The 17,524-nt window shown below is 32.3% G+C and overlaps 1 protein-coding gene across 1 annotated transcript in view; it reads left to right on the top strand.

The window, feature by feature from the left end:
• The first annotated feature begins 15,099 nt into the window (after window positions 1–15,099).
• Window positions 15,100–17,524, top strand: part of LOC108907095 — a 68,802-nt gene continuing 66,377 nt past the window's right edge. Inside the window, exon 1 of the mRNA XM_018710620.1 lies at window positions 15,100–15,310. The gene's annotated coding sequence lies outside the window, so the exon portion shown is untranslated. The remainder of the gene's footprint in view (window positions 15,311–17,524) is intronic.

Raw genomic sequence — 17,524 nt, 5'->3', positions numbered from 1 at the left:
ACAGAAGTTATCTATGTATATCATGCTACACTGTAAAAAATTTTCACTCAAATTTCACTCAATTTTACTTAATAATGTAAAAAACCTTAATCGTTCATCGACACGTCAGGCTGACAGGGCAGGCATTAGAGTACGTTTGGAATAAATTGATCGATGCGAAACTTCAGATCAGAGGCACCATTAGTAAAAACTTCGACTATTTTAGATGTGCACCTGCGACCTCGGTAAGTGTTGAACTGCCAGTTTCGTTTTTGAAATGGTTATTTACCGATCACGGAAGATTTACGACAATTTTTAATTATTTTCTACAATCGCTTTCATTATGAGTAAAAAATTATTATTTTGTTAACTTTTGTTGGTACTTACTATTAGCTCCGTACTCTACTTACATATATATTCCATGTGAAGCATTTAGTGTAGAAAAATAGACATTGCCCTTTTTGGTTCAAACTGTTATGAAAGCCAACGATTGTGTCACTTTTTGTATGAATAAAATTACATAACCGAGAACCCGGACAACCTTATACCACATTGCAACCGCCCTAATATTTCCGATTTCTATCAACAAGACAAATATTTTTTGTTGTAAACTTAAAGATGTCTATAATTTATTTTTACGCCTCCTTTCGCATTCAAGTTTTTTTGTCTAGATGGTAAATTGTATTTATGTTTTTAACTCTGCCTGACACATTGAATACTGGCTCTTTCCTTCTTTACAAATAGATTTCCATAGGCACAGATTAAATAAAATAAAATGAAACTCCCCTTCGGTTCTTTTTCATACTAATCTACGTTTGTTATGATTAATACGGTTATTGGACTAGTGAAGATATCAGTTGGGATGTCGACGAGTCCTTGTTATTTTACTTTCAGTTTTGTTCGATTTACGAGTTGCCTTAACAACCTTGTTATATCGTCTTTATTAAGTTAAATATATAAACATTAACACTGCAGACATAAACATCATAAAATTTTATTGCACACAACGGTAATTATAGCCGTTTTAAATTAGTTTGAAGTATAACAGGCAGCAATATTTTTCGGCCAGATACATTGTTTTTACGTTAGACAAATGTTCTTCGTTACGAAATACGTCAATCTCTGCTTAAAATACATTCAAAGATAAATAAAAGATTAAAATATATCGCGCTCGAATTATCACTTTAATTATTTCTCATGGGATTTCAAATCACCTATACATACAGGGTGTATTTGGAGCAAAAATACATATAGTGTTGGGTTCAAAATAATACGATTTAACCAAATTTATCTGCTTAAAGGCATACTGGTGGTAGGTGACTGAAGTGGAAAATAGACGGGATGCGCAGCAATAGTAGCCCGGGAGCCAGCGACCTTTTTTGATGACCAAAAGAGCAAAAGCTGAAAAGTTTTCCTACGCTTCATTTGATGTCACTAGTAAGAGAATTGACCTCCAGCTCACGCACTTCCGGGGGGTATAGTTTCGGCAGCCTCCCAAACACGAAAAAAAGTCATCAGAAAAAACTAATACTGCAAAAGCTGAGACTTTGTCGACATGTTGATTATGTTATAAACAAACGAAAAAACGCAATCAGCTGACTTTAGAGTGGCGGGTTATGCCTCAGCTTTTCATCTAAATAAGTCAAAAATATGCGCTAGGTAAACTGATACCGCAAACGCTGAAATTTGGTAAAGTAATAGTCATCTTAATCAGTTATACGAAAAAAAATTGTCCACTGAAGTTTTTGCGGTGTATAAGTGCTCAGCTGACGAGTTGAAAGTGCAGCACATTGTTATGCGCGCAAGCGCGTACATCTTTGACTTTATAAGATGAGCACTTTTCCTTCACTAAATATAAAGCTGAGCATTTTTTTCATTTAACTTACTAAGTTAGCTATTGTATTATCAAATTTCTACTTGTGCGGTATGAGATATGTATTATTTTTTCATTTTTTTCAAGTATTACTAGTAATTATATAAAAATATACAACTTTTTTCGAATATTAATTTACAATAAACGTTATGTGTGAAAGAATCTATTATCTATTTCATTTTCTGATTCATCACCCTCAAACTCATGGTCGCTGGAGTCAATGTCGATTCCTGCCATTTCGTTCTCATCACACGCTGTTTGTAAATAAATGCGAAAAATTTTATGGAGTGGTTGCCGAAGTTATTTTGTGAAAAAATTCATATAAACGGAGGTCGAAATATCCTTCGTTTTCGAGATACAGTGTATAAACTTAAATTTTGTATCTATTTTTATTAATTATTTCAAATAGTTTTAAAGATATTGACTCAAAATTTGATGGTTGCATTTTATTTAGAAATATGGTCAACAACCTACTAGATAATGTATCAATAGAAATTAAAAATACACAACTTGCAATAAAATATTGTTTTATTTTTTTCCTCAAAACGATACATCCTACGAAAAAAATTGAAGGGATTAACCGTACTAAATCATGCTCGAAGCTCTAATGCGTTGCAATAGACAATACTAGTGTAGCCACATCAGTGCGATAAATAACGCGCAAATCGCTTTGATGTGTCAAAAAAGACCGCCACTCGTCTAACGCCATCAATAATGACGATGATAAATTAGCGGCTAAGGCCGGTGTCCCATGCATCCGAATTCCGACGATACGAAGGTCCGAAAGTGTTCCTATTGGTTAATATACATTCAAATTTTTACCGCTCATTTTCATCCGAAATTTTTAAAATTCATACGACGTCGGAAAAAGTACAAATAATTTTAACTTTTATCCGAAATCGTATGTTTTTTAACCTCACTTTTTAAGTTTNTTTTTAAAACGAAAATATTCAAATTGATAGCGGCGATATAGCGCTTTGACAGATGACGTTTAAGTTCATTTGCTATACGCTACGCCCTACGTCCAAATTTTCAGAACCAACTTGACCACGTTTTTATTTGAACGCTCGTTATGAACGTCCATTATTTTTTATGCTTTTGTCTAGGATCCGTTTGAAACACTTCTAAAAACTTTTCAGAACCAACTTGACCACGTTTTTATTTGAACGCTCGTTATGAACGTCCATTATTTTTTATGCTTTTGTCTAGGATCCGTCTGAAACACTTCTAAAATTTTTTCTTAGACCACTTCATATTTATGCAACCGTATTAAATCATGCTCGAAGCTCTAATGCGTTGCAATAGACAATACTAGTGTAGCCACCTCAGTGTGATAAATAACGCGCAAATCGCTTTGATGTGTCAAAAAAGTCCGCCACTCGTCTAACGCCATCAATAATGACGATGATAAATTAGTCGTGTTACACCTACGTTTAATGCAAGATAGTTCGATAATCACAGCCCCACAAAAAAGTGGAATATCCGAAAGACAAGACCCTGGTATGTATATGTTTTTGAGATCACTGAATCCGAATCCGTGCTCCGTTTGACCTGATCAGGTCTGCTAAATACCCTCAAGTTCCAAACTCAAAACGCTCAAGCATTTCAACGTATTAAAATTTGAGTACTTCTTTGAGTACACTTCTCAGACCTTTTGACAACAAAATAGTTCGATACCATAAAAGTGAGTAGTACTGTCGATATCATAGTAGTGATTTCATGTGATTTATCAAAGCAAAAAATCTCTTATCTTGAAAAATTTTTCTCAAGAATCTCAAGAAACAAGGACCGACTGTGTAAATTAATGTACATGAAGCATTGAAGCATTAACGGACAAATTGGTTTAAAGCTTACTTAATTAGGCTTACTGATACTAGAATTTTATAATGTAAAAACAATACTCGAAAGTCACGGGCTCAGAGTTAGAGCTTTCTTTCTTTAATATTATTTGATAATCAAATTTTAATACGCATAAATGAACACCTACTTGAGTGTTTTGAGTTTAGAACTTAGCCGATCTGATCAGGTCAAACGGACCCCGGATTCGGATTAAGCGACCCCAAAATCGTATAGATACATTGGATTACTTTGTTGGCAATTGATTCTCTACATTTGATCTTGAATTGACCTTAACACAGACCTGATCGGATCAAACAGTCTCCCGGTTTGGATTCACCGACCCCAAAAACGTAAAGATATGTAGGTTTACTTTGTGGGCAATTGATTCTCTATCTGACCTTGAACTAACCTTAACGCAGACCTGATCGGATCAAACGGACATCGGATTCAGATTTACCGATCCCCAAAAACGTATAGATACTCGTATGTATGGTTACTTTGTTGGCAATTGATTCTCTACATTTGATCTTCAAGTGACCTTCAACCAGAGCTAATCGAGTCAATCGGACATCGGATTCGGATTCAGTGACCCCAAAAACATATAGATACCAGGGTCTTGTCTTTCGGATGTTCCATTTTTTTTGTGGGGCTGTGATAATTATTAACGGCGATAGTATTTTTTTCATAAAAAAGTTCATTGTTGAGTGTTTTCATTATTACATAATTTCTGAGCTTTTCGTTACTATTTAGTATTAATATTACTGTGTTGAGACATATGCGGAACTCCCGCCCAAAATTAAATAAGTCCACCTAAATGTAAAATTTAGATAATATAGCCATTTTACTTCAAATATAAAATCAATCAAGTCGGCGGAGTTTTCATTGCAAAAGATGACAAGTCTCTTTAAACAGGGATGTATGAAAACCTTTTGTTCAAGCAGAATCAAGTGTCTGTACAAGAATCTGTACAGTATATTAAGATATGGCCATTTAACAGCAAAGTTAAGCAAGTCCAATATTTATAAATGTGGTAATACTTCTACACGATCAAAACTGAACAAGTCCTTGTTTTGAACATTGATAGTTTCTATGAACTTTGTAGGTACAATTTGTGCTATCTTCAAAACAATAGGAGGATTAGGAACTCATTATCCCCAAACTCTAGTGTGTTTAAATACCTAATTGTTAATATAAATCTATGTTTCTTATGTGATTTTGTATTGTATTACTATATTTTATATGTGCAAATCCTAAACATGAAATATAAAAAGCTTAATTTTAAGTTCATCGGCAATTCAACCCGTATCTTTACCTACGTCACATGTGTGCAATCGAAGTCAGGTCAGACTCCATCCTAAGCCATTGTCTCACTAACTACATTATGTAGATACTTTCCTTATCTCATTAATTACTCTGTTCGCATGAATTATATGCTGTTCACGAGCCATTTGAGTTACTTTTCGCGCACTAGAAGACATAGCAATGAGGCGTGGTAAACACTACTTAAGGCTGCAAAGAAATAGTGAAGTCTTGATGTCATTCTGACACGAAAGTGAAAGAAGCAAGTAGATGGTTATTAGAACTGCACTGTCCTATATATTTTTCAAAGTACAAAATTTATTAATAAATAATAATTAATATTGCACAAACAAAAGTAATTAAACTTACACAAAACTGTGTAATGTACCATGTACTCAAATATAAATATTAGAACAGTGTTTTATACCTTTTTCTGTCTGGGAATAAATTATAGGGACGTTATACCAGAACTGCATGTTTGCTTTTTAAGATGGTATAGAGGGTGTTCCTTAATGATATGCGAATATTTTTCAAGGGTGTGATTCTACATGGGAAATTAATGATAGTTTGCTTTATAAACTATGGTCCAAAAATGTTCCATTGCGACTATACCAGGTGTTAAAATCTTAGGAAAAAAAGAAAGAAATTAATTAATATTTTCGAAACCGCTTGAGATATTTCAGTGATATTTAGTACGTAGTGATAGTTATTAAAGGCGCATATTTTTCAATATAAACATAATTTTTAACTCTAACAGTGGCGTGCGTACGAGTAGGTTCTGACTGATATTTTTAAAGAAAAAAATAGTACGCCAATGTATTTTACCCAAATAAAATTATTCTTCGTTCAATTCGAATTTTTTGTGTAGAATAAAATTCTCTTACCTATTTCTGATAGTAGCGTGTAAAAATTTAAACGTACGAAAAAGTTACAGAAGAATATTCACAAAAGGTTGTAGTAAAATGAACACCCTGTATGATTTAACCTAATAGGAACATAATCACTGCATACTTCATCAAGAGAAACTAAGCAACAGCAAATTTTGCTCAAATCGGTTAACTGAGTTTTGAGTTAAGGAGAAAAAAAGAATAAAAAAAGAAACTTTAACAACCTGTAACTTTTTTTGCAACAATTTTCGTTTAAGCAAGTTTGGTTAAATCGACACCATTTGGGTTCTAGATTATGCCCTTGAAATATGTAACATTCATTAGGCAACTGTATACTGACAGCACATATATCAGCCTCAGCAGCTTACGTAATTATTATGTCACAATATTCTTCAGGAGCAAAAGTTACCATTGTTATACTTTTACATCACAATCTTATTCAATACGTTCGTAGTTGCCAGTCACTGAACTAAACTAAAAATAGAAGTGCCAGGGGCATATACTTGAGTGATTTTATGAGCTTTCTCAAACTATCAGTTGGTTAGTATCGAATACATATTTCTCAGACGTAGTATTGGGAATTAGAGCAAAAAAAATAAAAGTAATCAGCTGGAACTGCCCTGAAATTTTACAGGTGGTCTTTTACATGGTACAGTTGCAGTAAGTTAGTCTGTAAATAGATTATAAAATGAATTACCAGGTCTGTGCAGAAAATAACTGAATATGATTTTTTAAATTTTTTTTATTAATTTTATATATTATTAGTCCTTTTCTCCGTCAAAGTTATCCCCTCCCCTATTCACACACTTTTCTCAGCGGTATTTCCACTTCGCGAAGCAGTTTTAGATAGCTTCATTTGAATTGGCTTTTAAAGTATGTGACGAATTTGCTTTGATGCCATCAACAGTCTGAAAACGGCGTCCTTTCAGCACTGATTTTAATTTTGGAAATAAGAAAAAATTACAAGGAGTTAGGTCTGGTGAGTGAGGAAGGTGAGAGAGGACAGTAATCTGATTATCGACAAATTGACAAAGCTGAGTATGCGGGCGCATTGTTATGGTGCAAAAACCATGACAATACGCCCGCACTGTTTCACCTTAAGGCAAGAATTCAAAATACACAATTCCAAAGTCGAAAAAAACGGTTAGCATCACTTTGATATTGGATCGAGACTGTCGTGCTTTCTTGGGGTGTGGAGATCTTTTGCCAATCTATTGCCATGGTTGAAAATTTGTCTCAATGTCGTAGCCGTAAACTCAGCATTCGTCTGAATAATTATTTCATCGTCATTGGATTGTTCAAGGAGTTGCCGATAAACATCCACATGATTTTCTTTCTGTTATTCGGCCACCAAGCGAGGAACAAATTTTGCTGCAACTCGATGCATCTTCAGTTTTTCAAAGTTTCATAGCATGACACAATTGAGATGTTAACATCTTCTGTAATTTCTCTGACAGTCAATCGGCTATTTGCATGCGCCAGATCTTTGACTTTCTGAACGAGGGAGTCAGCAAATTGAAGTCGAAGGCTTTTCTGGTCGAGGATCATCTTCAACTGACTGACGACCACTTTCACACAAAATTCTATGTAAGTTACATCGTTGTTGGTATCTGTTCTATGATTTTTTATTGTAAAAAAATCGCATTTCAAAAACATTGACTAACACGTTGCACTCAAATTACAATATCACGAAAACTAAACGAGACATCAACAATCCAAGAACATGTTGTTACAGATGAGGTTACGCGCTACGCAATGCTGCCGACCGCATGTCACTAGATATCCCCATTAGCGCGTAATTCAAAAAGTTCGGTTATTTTCTGAACAGATTTCGTACGCCACTTACTTTGTATTAACGATTGTATTTTAAATTATGTTAATTGTGAAGTAAAGTGTATGTATATGGGCATGTACATAATTCTCTTCACGTCGTAATTATACATTTAAATTTGTTACTACCAAATTTATTCCAATCATACACAATATTAATTTACTTATTAAAATACTCATTAGGATATGTCCGACATGAATGGAAATATTCCAGTTAAAACCGCTGTTCTTGATTTAATGAAAAATAATGTCAAATCACTAATTTCAACGTATTATGTGGGTGCATTTCGTGGTTACTAATATTACAAGTGAGGTAATGGTATCTGTTCTTGGAATATTAAAACCTGTGTGTGTGTGACATATTAAAAATCAAGGCCCTGTGATAAAATAATAATAAAAATTGTAAATGTGATAGTAACTTATTTAACCAAACATAGAGGACATAAAGATACCAGGCTACAGGAATTTATTTATGAACAATAATGTTTTGTATCAGAATATTTACATCAAACGCAAGGCAACAACAACTAAAAGTATATTAAATGACAATAAAATGTTTAATGACCTTTAAAGCAGTTACAAAGGAATGTAATGATTAACTCCAGTAATTAAATGATTTTTTATTGTAAAAAGGTTAGAGATTAAAGTTAATAATTTAGAAAAAGTAAAAGTGATTGTATCTAGTACAATGTCAACTGAACATTATTAATTTACAGTTTAAGTAGTAACAGTGACTGATAGTGGTCAGTACAGGAAGTTGCAATATTCCACCGATAACATTCTAAAGGTAATCCTTTAATCGAAAATAAGAAAAGGAGTTCGTAGGTATGCAGGTCTCAATGCATCATTTTTGATAAACATAAAAGTTGGTATCTTCTAGAACTTTTTTCACTTTTTTCGCGACCTTCTAATCTCTTTTTTCACTCAGTTTTTAGAAAAATGGAACTTTCTTTGATCCTTTTTCTTTTTTTATTTTGTGAACTCTTAAATATGGCTAATAACATCGATTAAATATATTCACATTTGTTATGTGAATTTCGTTTAGCTTTAATATACAGCGTGTTTTGGAAAAGAGATAGATCATAAGTTTATCTTCTCCTGTTTTTGAGATACAGGGTGTCAAATATATTTTTTCTTTAAAGCCAAATTTAACCGTATATTATTATCGAAATAACAATGCAATTGAAATTCGCTGCAATTATGTATTTGAGGAGCTAAATACGTTAAGGTAAAGTTTTTAATTAGTTGTCAGAGGCCCTTACCCGGGCCTTACATAACTTTTAAGTACACCTAACCTTCAATACTAATAATTACATTATTTGAACAGAAAAAAGAACAAATTACTTTCTCGGAGATATTAATAAACCATTTATTAAGACAAAAAAGTTAAATTTTGTGGTGTCATGTGTATAATGTCAAGAAAGGCTATATCGATGCGCTTCTAGACATGTGTATATATATATTTTTTTCTTATTTTTGGGAGTGTTCCTTGTTTTTAAATTTTTATACTATTTTTTAACGCCCTGTACAACTGTACCCTTAAACTTAGAGATGAGATTAATAGAAGGCGAGACCCCCAGGAAATCCTCATCACCCTTATTTACAGTACAAATATGGGTTGGAGAGATAATTTTGCGCTTTCTAGTACAGACCCTTCATAAATGTATACAAGCCACGTGACCGTCGAGCATAAGCAACCAACAATTCACGGTTGCCTATGCTCTTTTTTCCGTTGAAATGCTTTTAACTTTATTAAAAGAAGAAAACTATCAAACTTCACTTGTTAATGAACAAATTGCAAATTTTTTCTGTGAAAGCAAACTGAACACGATATGAACCTATAATGGTTTATTATTTTTTTAATTAAATAGATAGTAAAACAAACATTTTTTGACAGTACTTACAGTTATTATAGATAAAATAGCATTACGAAAAAGTTACATTAATTTACAAACCATTGCTCTTCGCAGCAATTTCAAATTCATAAATTAGTAACCTATATTGCCACATTTGCGATAAAACATTACATATTATGTTCAAAATGATCTCTCCACAAATTTACTATCTTGTGCATATTTTCATATACATTTTACAGTTGTTGTTCTGTTATATTCTTGACATCGCTACACAGACGCCTAGTTTTAAGGGATGTAAACCGGATATTCTGCAACCCAGGTTCTATAATTTTCGCTATACAGGGTGTCCCGAAATTAATGGGACACAGAGCAGGGGTAGATTCCTTACATCAAAATAATGCGTATAAGCCAAACTTACCTTGGTCCATTTTGACTAATAAAAAAGTTACAGGGCGTTAAAGTTGAAATTTTGAATTCGAAATTCTTAAAATTCTTAGAAAGTTTTCAAAAGACGCTAGAAGACGCTACGAAATGTACTCTTGGTTGATAAAAACTGTGTGTGTGTACGAAAGTTTTAATAGAAAAATATTGTTCTCCTATCTATTTTTCACAAATAAGGGATACTTGTTTTATGTCGATAAATTTAACCGTTTTCGATTTATTTCTTGTTTTTCTATTGGATGCAATAAAATAAAATAAAAGTTTGTAGATACTTATGTAAAACTGTCATAGTAAGCTTTGGTTATTTGAAAACAAATTGTACTATTGACAATTAGATGATTGACAAGTAACTTATGTTAAATAGTGTATTCCTTTTTTTGTTTACAATTAATAATATCGCGTGAAATATGCCTCGCCATAATTTATTTTCTAATGAAGAAATGCGAGATATGGTATGTATTTATGCAAAAGAAAATTTTAATGGACGTCGTGCGTGTCGCAGGTATTTAGAAAGTTACCCAAATAGACTACAATCAAATCACAAATTATTTAAAAATCTTTATGACCGGTTAGGAGATACTGGATCGCTTCGTCCTAAAAGACGAGATGCTGGCCGTCCAACAACTGTTACTCCAGGACAAGAGGAGGATATTTTGCTTCGTGTAACAGAAAATCCTGAAATAAGTTTACGACGAATGTCTGCGGCTGTAGTGGTACCTAAATCATCTATTCAGAGATTATTTCATAATGAAAAACTGTACCCGTATCACTTTAGCCCAGTGCAGAATTTACTACCTGCAGATTTTCCAGATAGGGAACAATTTTGTCTTCGATTCTTAGACCAACACAATGATGATCCGCACTTTTTAAGCAAGGTGCTGTTTACAGATGAAGCCACATTTACTCGCCGCGGCGTTTTAAACTTCAGAAATAAACATGTTTGTGATAATGAAAACCAGCATGTATTAAGAGAACGTCATTTCCAACATGAATTTAAGATAAACATTTGGTGTGATATTGTTGGAAATCATCTGTTGGGCCCTGTTGAATTGCCATATTGTCTGAATGGTCGTTCTTACTTACATTTCTTAGAACATGATTTTGAGGAACTTATTGATGATTTACCATTAAAGGTAAGACACAATATGTTTTTTATGCAAGACGGTGCCCCTGCCCATTTTTCTGTACAGGTGCCAAACTATCTTAACGAACAATTTCCCCAACGTGGATAGGTCGCGGCAGCACGTTTTCATGGCCCGCACGAAGCCCAGATTTAAACCCCATGGATTTCAGTATTTGGGGTATTTTGAAATCAAAAGTTTACTGTGACCCTATTAATACACGGGATGACCTGTGGCAAGCAATTTTAAATGCTATGAATTTATTAAGAAATGCAGAAACACTATTTAATATTAGACAATCATTTATCAAACGAATAAGATTGTGTATTAATGTAAACGGGGGTCATATTGAGAATTTAATGTAGCCACCTGAATGTAATTAAATTATTATTAAAAATAATCTTTAGTTTTTTACGTAAGTAACTACAAACTTTTATTTTATTTTATTTTATTGCATCCAATAGAAAAACAAGAAATAAATCGAAAACGGTTAAATTTATCGACATAAAACAAGTATCCCTTATTTGTGAAAAATAGATAGGAGAACAATATTTTTCTATTAAAACTTTCGTACACACACTGATAAAAAAGTTATAACCAGTTTTTATCAACCAAGAGTACATTTCGTAGCGCCCTCTAGCGTCTACAGCAAAATTAAGTACGGATTCGTTTTTCTCGTCCCAGAAAACCCCCTAATCCAAAATTTCAAAAGAATCCTTTGAAAACTTTCTAAGAATTTTAAGAATTTCGAATTCAAAATTTCAACTTTAACGCCCTGTAACTTTTTTATTAGTCACAAATGGACCAAGGTAAGTTTGGCTTAATCGCATTATTTTGATATATTATTATATTTTTGATTTTATTTTGCTCTATGTCCCATTAATTTCGGGACACCCTGTATATTTAACCTGATATGTGAAACCATGCTTTGTCAGCAAAAAAAGACAAGTCCAACGAATTAGTCTGTTTTCATGTTTTCTATACAGGGTGTTCCACGGTGACAAGACATTAGACATATTTCAGTGACTACTTCGATTTTAATTTTGAAAATTTGGGCAATAATGCTTTAGGGCATGCCCTTCTCAACTAAAATAATGGCGTCGATCTAACACTTCCGGTTACACCGGAAGTTGATGTCATCTTCGTTATTTTAAATGGAACACCCTGTATATTATTCCAAATTTGGATTCTACGTCAATTTTTAGTTGAACCTTCATAAAAGCCTATTCTTGAAGTTAACCATTTTTGACATATTTGATTTTTTCAAAAAAAAGAAAATTAAAAAAACACTGCCTAATTCACAAAGATGTGTATTTTACATTAACAAAGTTAGAGCGATAAAATTTATAGGCGGCATACCTAACTAAAACTCTAAGCTTCCCTCCCATAATTTCAAAATGATTTACTTAATTTCATACAGGGTGGTAGAAATTGAATGCCAATTTTAGTCAATTTTGAACCATCTTAACTTTTTTTTTAAATGGAACACCCTATATATTTTTTAGTGGAACTTCAAAACAAGTCACCAGTTCATTGTTGTCAATTTAACACATACAGTGAATGTTTATTTGAGTATTATTTATTGTTAAAGAATGGAAAACGTTAACATTTATTCAAATGCTGATATTCTAAATTTATTATCTATTCGTGGAGAGTATTGAAGATAATGTCTCGTCATCGTGGGACACCCTGTATGTCGCTCACAGTACTGTAATTGTCAACAGTTGCCTTGTATGGGTGTAAATGCACTTGTTTTTTAAAGCTTTCATTCAAATTCATATAAAAATTTCAAAGTTAAAATATTCTAGAGACAAACAAATACCTGTTTGAGCAGACAACTTTGATACGGACATTGTAGGAGTTTGATTTATTCGTCGCTGTATATTATAGAAGACATTTTCTGTAAGTACAGTTGGTCTACCCATAGATTTTCCTTTGCAAATGCAGTGTTTGGTTTCAAATCTTTTGACAATAATACATTTCCGGTTTAAGAAAGTGTCAGTAAATGATTGTGTCTGGAAATTCCATCATAAATAATTGTTGTAAACGGCAAAATTTTGTTTGTTATAACTTACCAGTAATTCGACGAAATGCCAAAAGTTTAGCTGTGGAAGCAACTGATTGATTAAAAATATGTATAGGGTGATTCACTATATTTTGACCCCCCATTTCACTTTTTTGTTTTAAGAGTTATAAAAAAATGTGAAATACAAAAGTTGCACGATTTTTTATGAATTTTTCGAAAATGATAGTTGAAAAACAAATGAAGTCCAAATAAAATGGCCGCTGATGTTAACTTTGTTAAGTTAAATGGAACACCCTGTATATTTTTACATATTTGGATACGTTCCCTATCGAGCATAGTCATAATATAAGGTTTATTGGGTCCATCTTTTACAATAACGAGATATTATTAAAAAACGAAATGTTTTTTTTATTAACAAAATAAGATATCTTTTAATTGTTAGACATCTTCCAGGCATTTCTGCCTTTTTTCCAATTACAAAAGGATTTACAGATTTAGTTGTAATATATTGAAATACATACGATTTCAAGTGATTTTGATAAATTAAATTTAGAATAAACTTAGATTATTTACGTATGAAGATTTCAATTAAACAATGATTGAACAATAAGTCACAAGAAAAGCTAAAAAGTTATATTATTTAAAATGAAATATCAGTGATTTAAAAGATGGAATTAAATTATTTAATTATTATTATTATTATTAGAACTACTTATTAATAATCATTTGGAGAATTAAATTAAAAAAGATTATATTGTTATTAGATGTAAGAACTTTGTAAATTATAAAAATGTTTGTATGGTAACGAGGTTTTGAATTGTGGATTAAAAAAAAAAGAAGAGAAGGTGGTGGAGAGATGTCAAGATAGTTTTTTTTTTGACAGAAGGTTAATAATTATAAGAAAGTATATACTGATATAGTAGAAAAAAATCAATGTGTTATTGCAACATACATTGCTGGAGGAAAATTAGATAATTGAGATATCATTGCAGTCAACATTTGGTAGTTGTAATTCGGGCAAGTTATATTATTTTCTTAATAAAAAACCTTCTTTTCGTTTTTTAATAGTATCTCGCTTATTGTTAGAGATGGACCCAACAAATCTCATATGACTATGCTCGACAGGGAACGTTCTATCCAAATATGTAAAAATATACACGGTGTTCCATTTAAATTAACAAAGTTAACATCAGCGGTCATTTTGTTTGAGCTTCAATTGTTTTTCAACTACCATTTTCGAAAAATTCATAAAAAATAATCGTGCAACTTTTGTTTCGCCTTTTTTTATAACTCTTAAAACAAAAAAGTTAAAGGGGGAGGTCATAATATAGTACCTACGATTTAATATTGAAGCAAAGGAAACAATAAAACGATGGTAGCAAATAACTTAAATGAAAACAGACACGGACGACGGACGCCACTGAAAAATGCACAAATGTCAATTTAACGTCATCCGTCATGATTCGTTTACAATAAACAGTAAGAAACCATTGCCTCTATACACTCGAGATAATGCGATCGCTCATTGGTTGAACCAAATGTCATGAAAAATTACACCAATCATGAGCCGGTAAAACGAATTGTTTTAGTAATTTTTAATTTTGCCAGAATTTAATTGAAAATAAAATTACTGTTTCAAACAAAATGACTGGTCACGTGGCTTGTATCATTTATGAAGGCGCTGTAATTTGAATTGATTCCCTAATATAAATATATAAACAACGATGACACGATGAAAATTAGCTGGGACACTCTGTACGCATATGGTGTTTGGGACACTGTGTATGTTACATTCAACGTTTAATGAGCTGCATAAATAATAATTTCCATTTTAAATCTAAGTTACAGGGCCAATCTCTTTCGATTCGATCTTCATGGTCAAGCCCGTGTCGGTCAAGAAATTATGGACAGGACAGAACGATCGGCAGTTGGCGAAAAACTCCGACTGTGACTGTGACGTACCGACTCGGTTCCTCGTGACAACTTATGAAAACTGCGCGGGTTCAGTCTATTCGCGGACCCAGTTTAAACTTCGAACCGAAATCGCGAACGCCGCGATTAGTTGTTGTTTTTTTTTTTTAATTAGCGGCGCTGAGTTTCTGGCGTCGATATTTGGATTTATTTTCAACAAGTCGTTTTTCTCTGTCCTTGGAGTGAAGGTGAGTGAGTGGTGGGTTTATTTTTAGTGGGATGATCTAAGTTTTCGCCAACCTTTACGTTACGTGCCAAGTGTGCTAAATAAAATAATTGTAACGCGAAAACAGACCAGTATCGCATAATCAAATTAGCTCGTTTATAGAATCTTGATTGATAGAAGTGGGCATATTTTTTATGGGCATTGCTAATGGCGATTTCAATGTGTATTAAGATGTCTTTCAACTTTCGTTAAATCTTCTTTTGATAGATAACTTATTTATTTATACTTACATTAAACTGGTATTGAAGCATAGTAAGTAGGTAGTAGGTAGGTCTGAGATTAATAAGGCCCTTTAACTAATAAGCCTACATTTTGAAAAACTCGCTAAACGACTTTGCATTACGTTACAAGCATGTATTTTGTCGTACATACAGAAAAATAATTGTGATATGGAAAAAAGTTAGTTTAACGAAACTCAGTAAGAAAAATAATGAAGCAGAGAAATTACAAATTTTTTTAGTGATTCTTGAAATGCTGTAATTTTGCGAATAATATATGGTCGTATCGAGAAAAAAAAGAAGCATCTTGAAGTTTGAAGATTATAGCTTTGAAATCTTGGGATGAAAAATTTTTTTACCATCACTCGGCGCAATCGAAAGAAATAATGTAAAGTAAAAATTTTACAATTTTTTTTTTCAAAACTGCCCATGGGCTAATCAATGTCAGGGTCATTTAGTTTCAGCTTCTTCAGCTTCAATTTGTTTTTTTTATTTTCTGTACGATTATTTCACATTGAGATATCGGCTATTGAGTGAAAAGGCACCTTTTTTTATGATCAACGACATCTTATGAACCAATGATCGTACAACGAACGGAAGGTGAGTTTTGGACACTTGAGTCAATACTCTTCAAGTGCCTTTTGGTATGTTAGAGAATTTTTTTTTATACTCAGTATTAATTTGAAAATGTGCAATAAAATTACTTTCTCTGCTGTTCTCAACGACTATTTTGCGAATATTGCGAAAAGTGCCTATTATTTTTTAGCTCAATATATGCCCGTAAGGCCTGTAAATTTTGAAATCGATCGGTAGAACCGTTTGCGTTTCCTGAATCGTCAAAATTTTATAAAAAATTAAAAGAGCTCTTTAAACATAAGTTAATCATGATTGAGATTTTTCTCAATTTCGCGTTAAATACTTATCAAATATTGAAAAATTCAAAATTTTGAGTATTTATTTCACATGTCCAAATGTTGAAATTAAAAAAGTGTTGAAATTTCGAAATATTCAGAAAATTATACCGAATCATTTTCTGTTCAGTTTTGATGCGAATTTTTCTTCGCATGCCGTATTTCATCGAGTTAAAATTAATTGCATTAAATTGATACCCCCAAGTGAATCTATCTTCATGCATTTTTTTAAGTGCATCACTAAACGCTTTATTTAATCCTTTTTTTCGAAAATTCTCAACCCTTTTAAAAATGTTTTGTTTTTCAAAACTAGGTACCAATTATTTCCGTTAAAAAAACTTAATCTTAAAATTTATTAACAATTTTTTATTTCGACACTTGATAAGTATTCAATCGTGAAAACAAATTACGGAAACAAATTTTGAAACATTTAATTTTTTTTTCAAAATTGAACTTTTTTTCAAAATTTTTAATTATTTTTTCGATATTTGATGAGTATTTTTTAACACGAAATGGTGAGAAAAATAAACGCAAAAATTGTTTTTGGCAATATTCGCAAAGTAGTCATTGATTTTCCAAAATCGCAGAAAAAGTCATTTTTTCCACTTTTTCAAATTAATACTGAGTATAATAAAACATACCAAAAGTTCCTTGAAGAGGATCGATTCAAGTTTCCAAAACTCACCTTTTGTTCGTTGTACGATCATTAGTTCATAAGATATCGATGATAAAAAAAGTGACTTTTCACTCAATGGCTTATATCTCAATAAGAAATAATCTCGGAAATAATCGAACAAAAAATAAAAAAAAACAAATTGAAGTTGAGGAATCAGGCTATTAGACCAAGCAAATTAAATTTTTACTCGAAAAAAGTCCTATCCGCGAGATTATTGTAAAATTGTCTAAAGGAACATAATACACGACATCTCTCGTCTCGTGAGTCAAAAACTTTTATTAGCCAACTTTTCTATTTAAACAAATAAGTGAGGAAAACAGTTTTTTCACTTTGCAGGGAAAACCATCAATTTTAGCGAAAAGTGACTCTCA

This window comes from Anoplophora glabripennis, unplaced genomic scaffold (genome assembly GCF_000390285.2).
Source record: "Anoplophora glabripennis isolate ALB-LARVAE unplaced genomic scaffold, Agla_2.0 scaffold281, whole genome shotgun sequence".
Classification (NCBI taxonomy): Eukaryota; Metazoa; Arthropoda; class Insecta; order Coleoptera; family Cerambycidae; genus Anoplophora; species Anoplophora glabripennis.
Note: the sequence above shows the minus strand (reverse complement) of the source record. Positions and strands in the feature narration are given on the sequence as shown.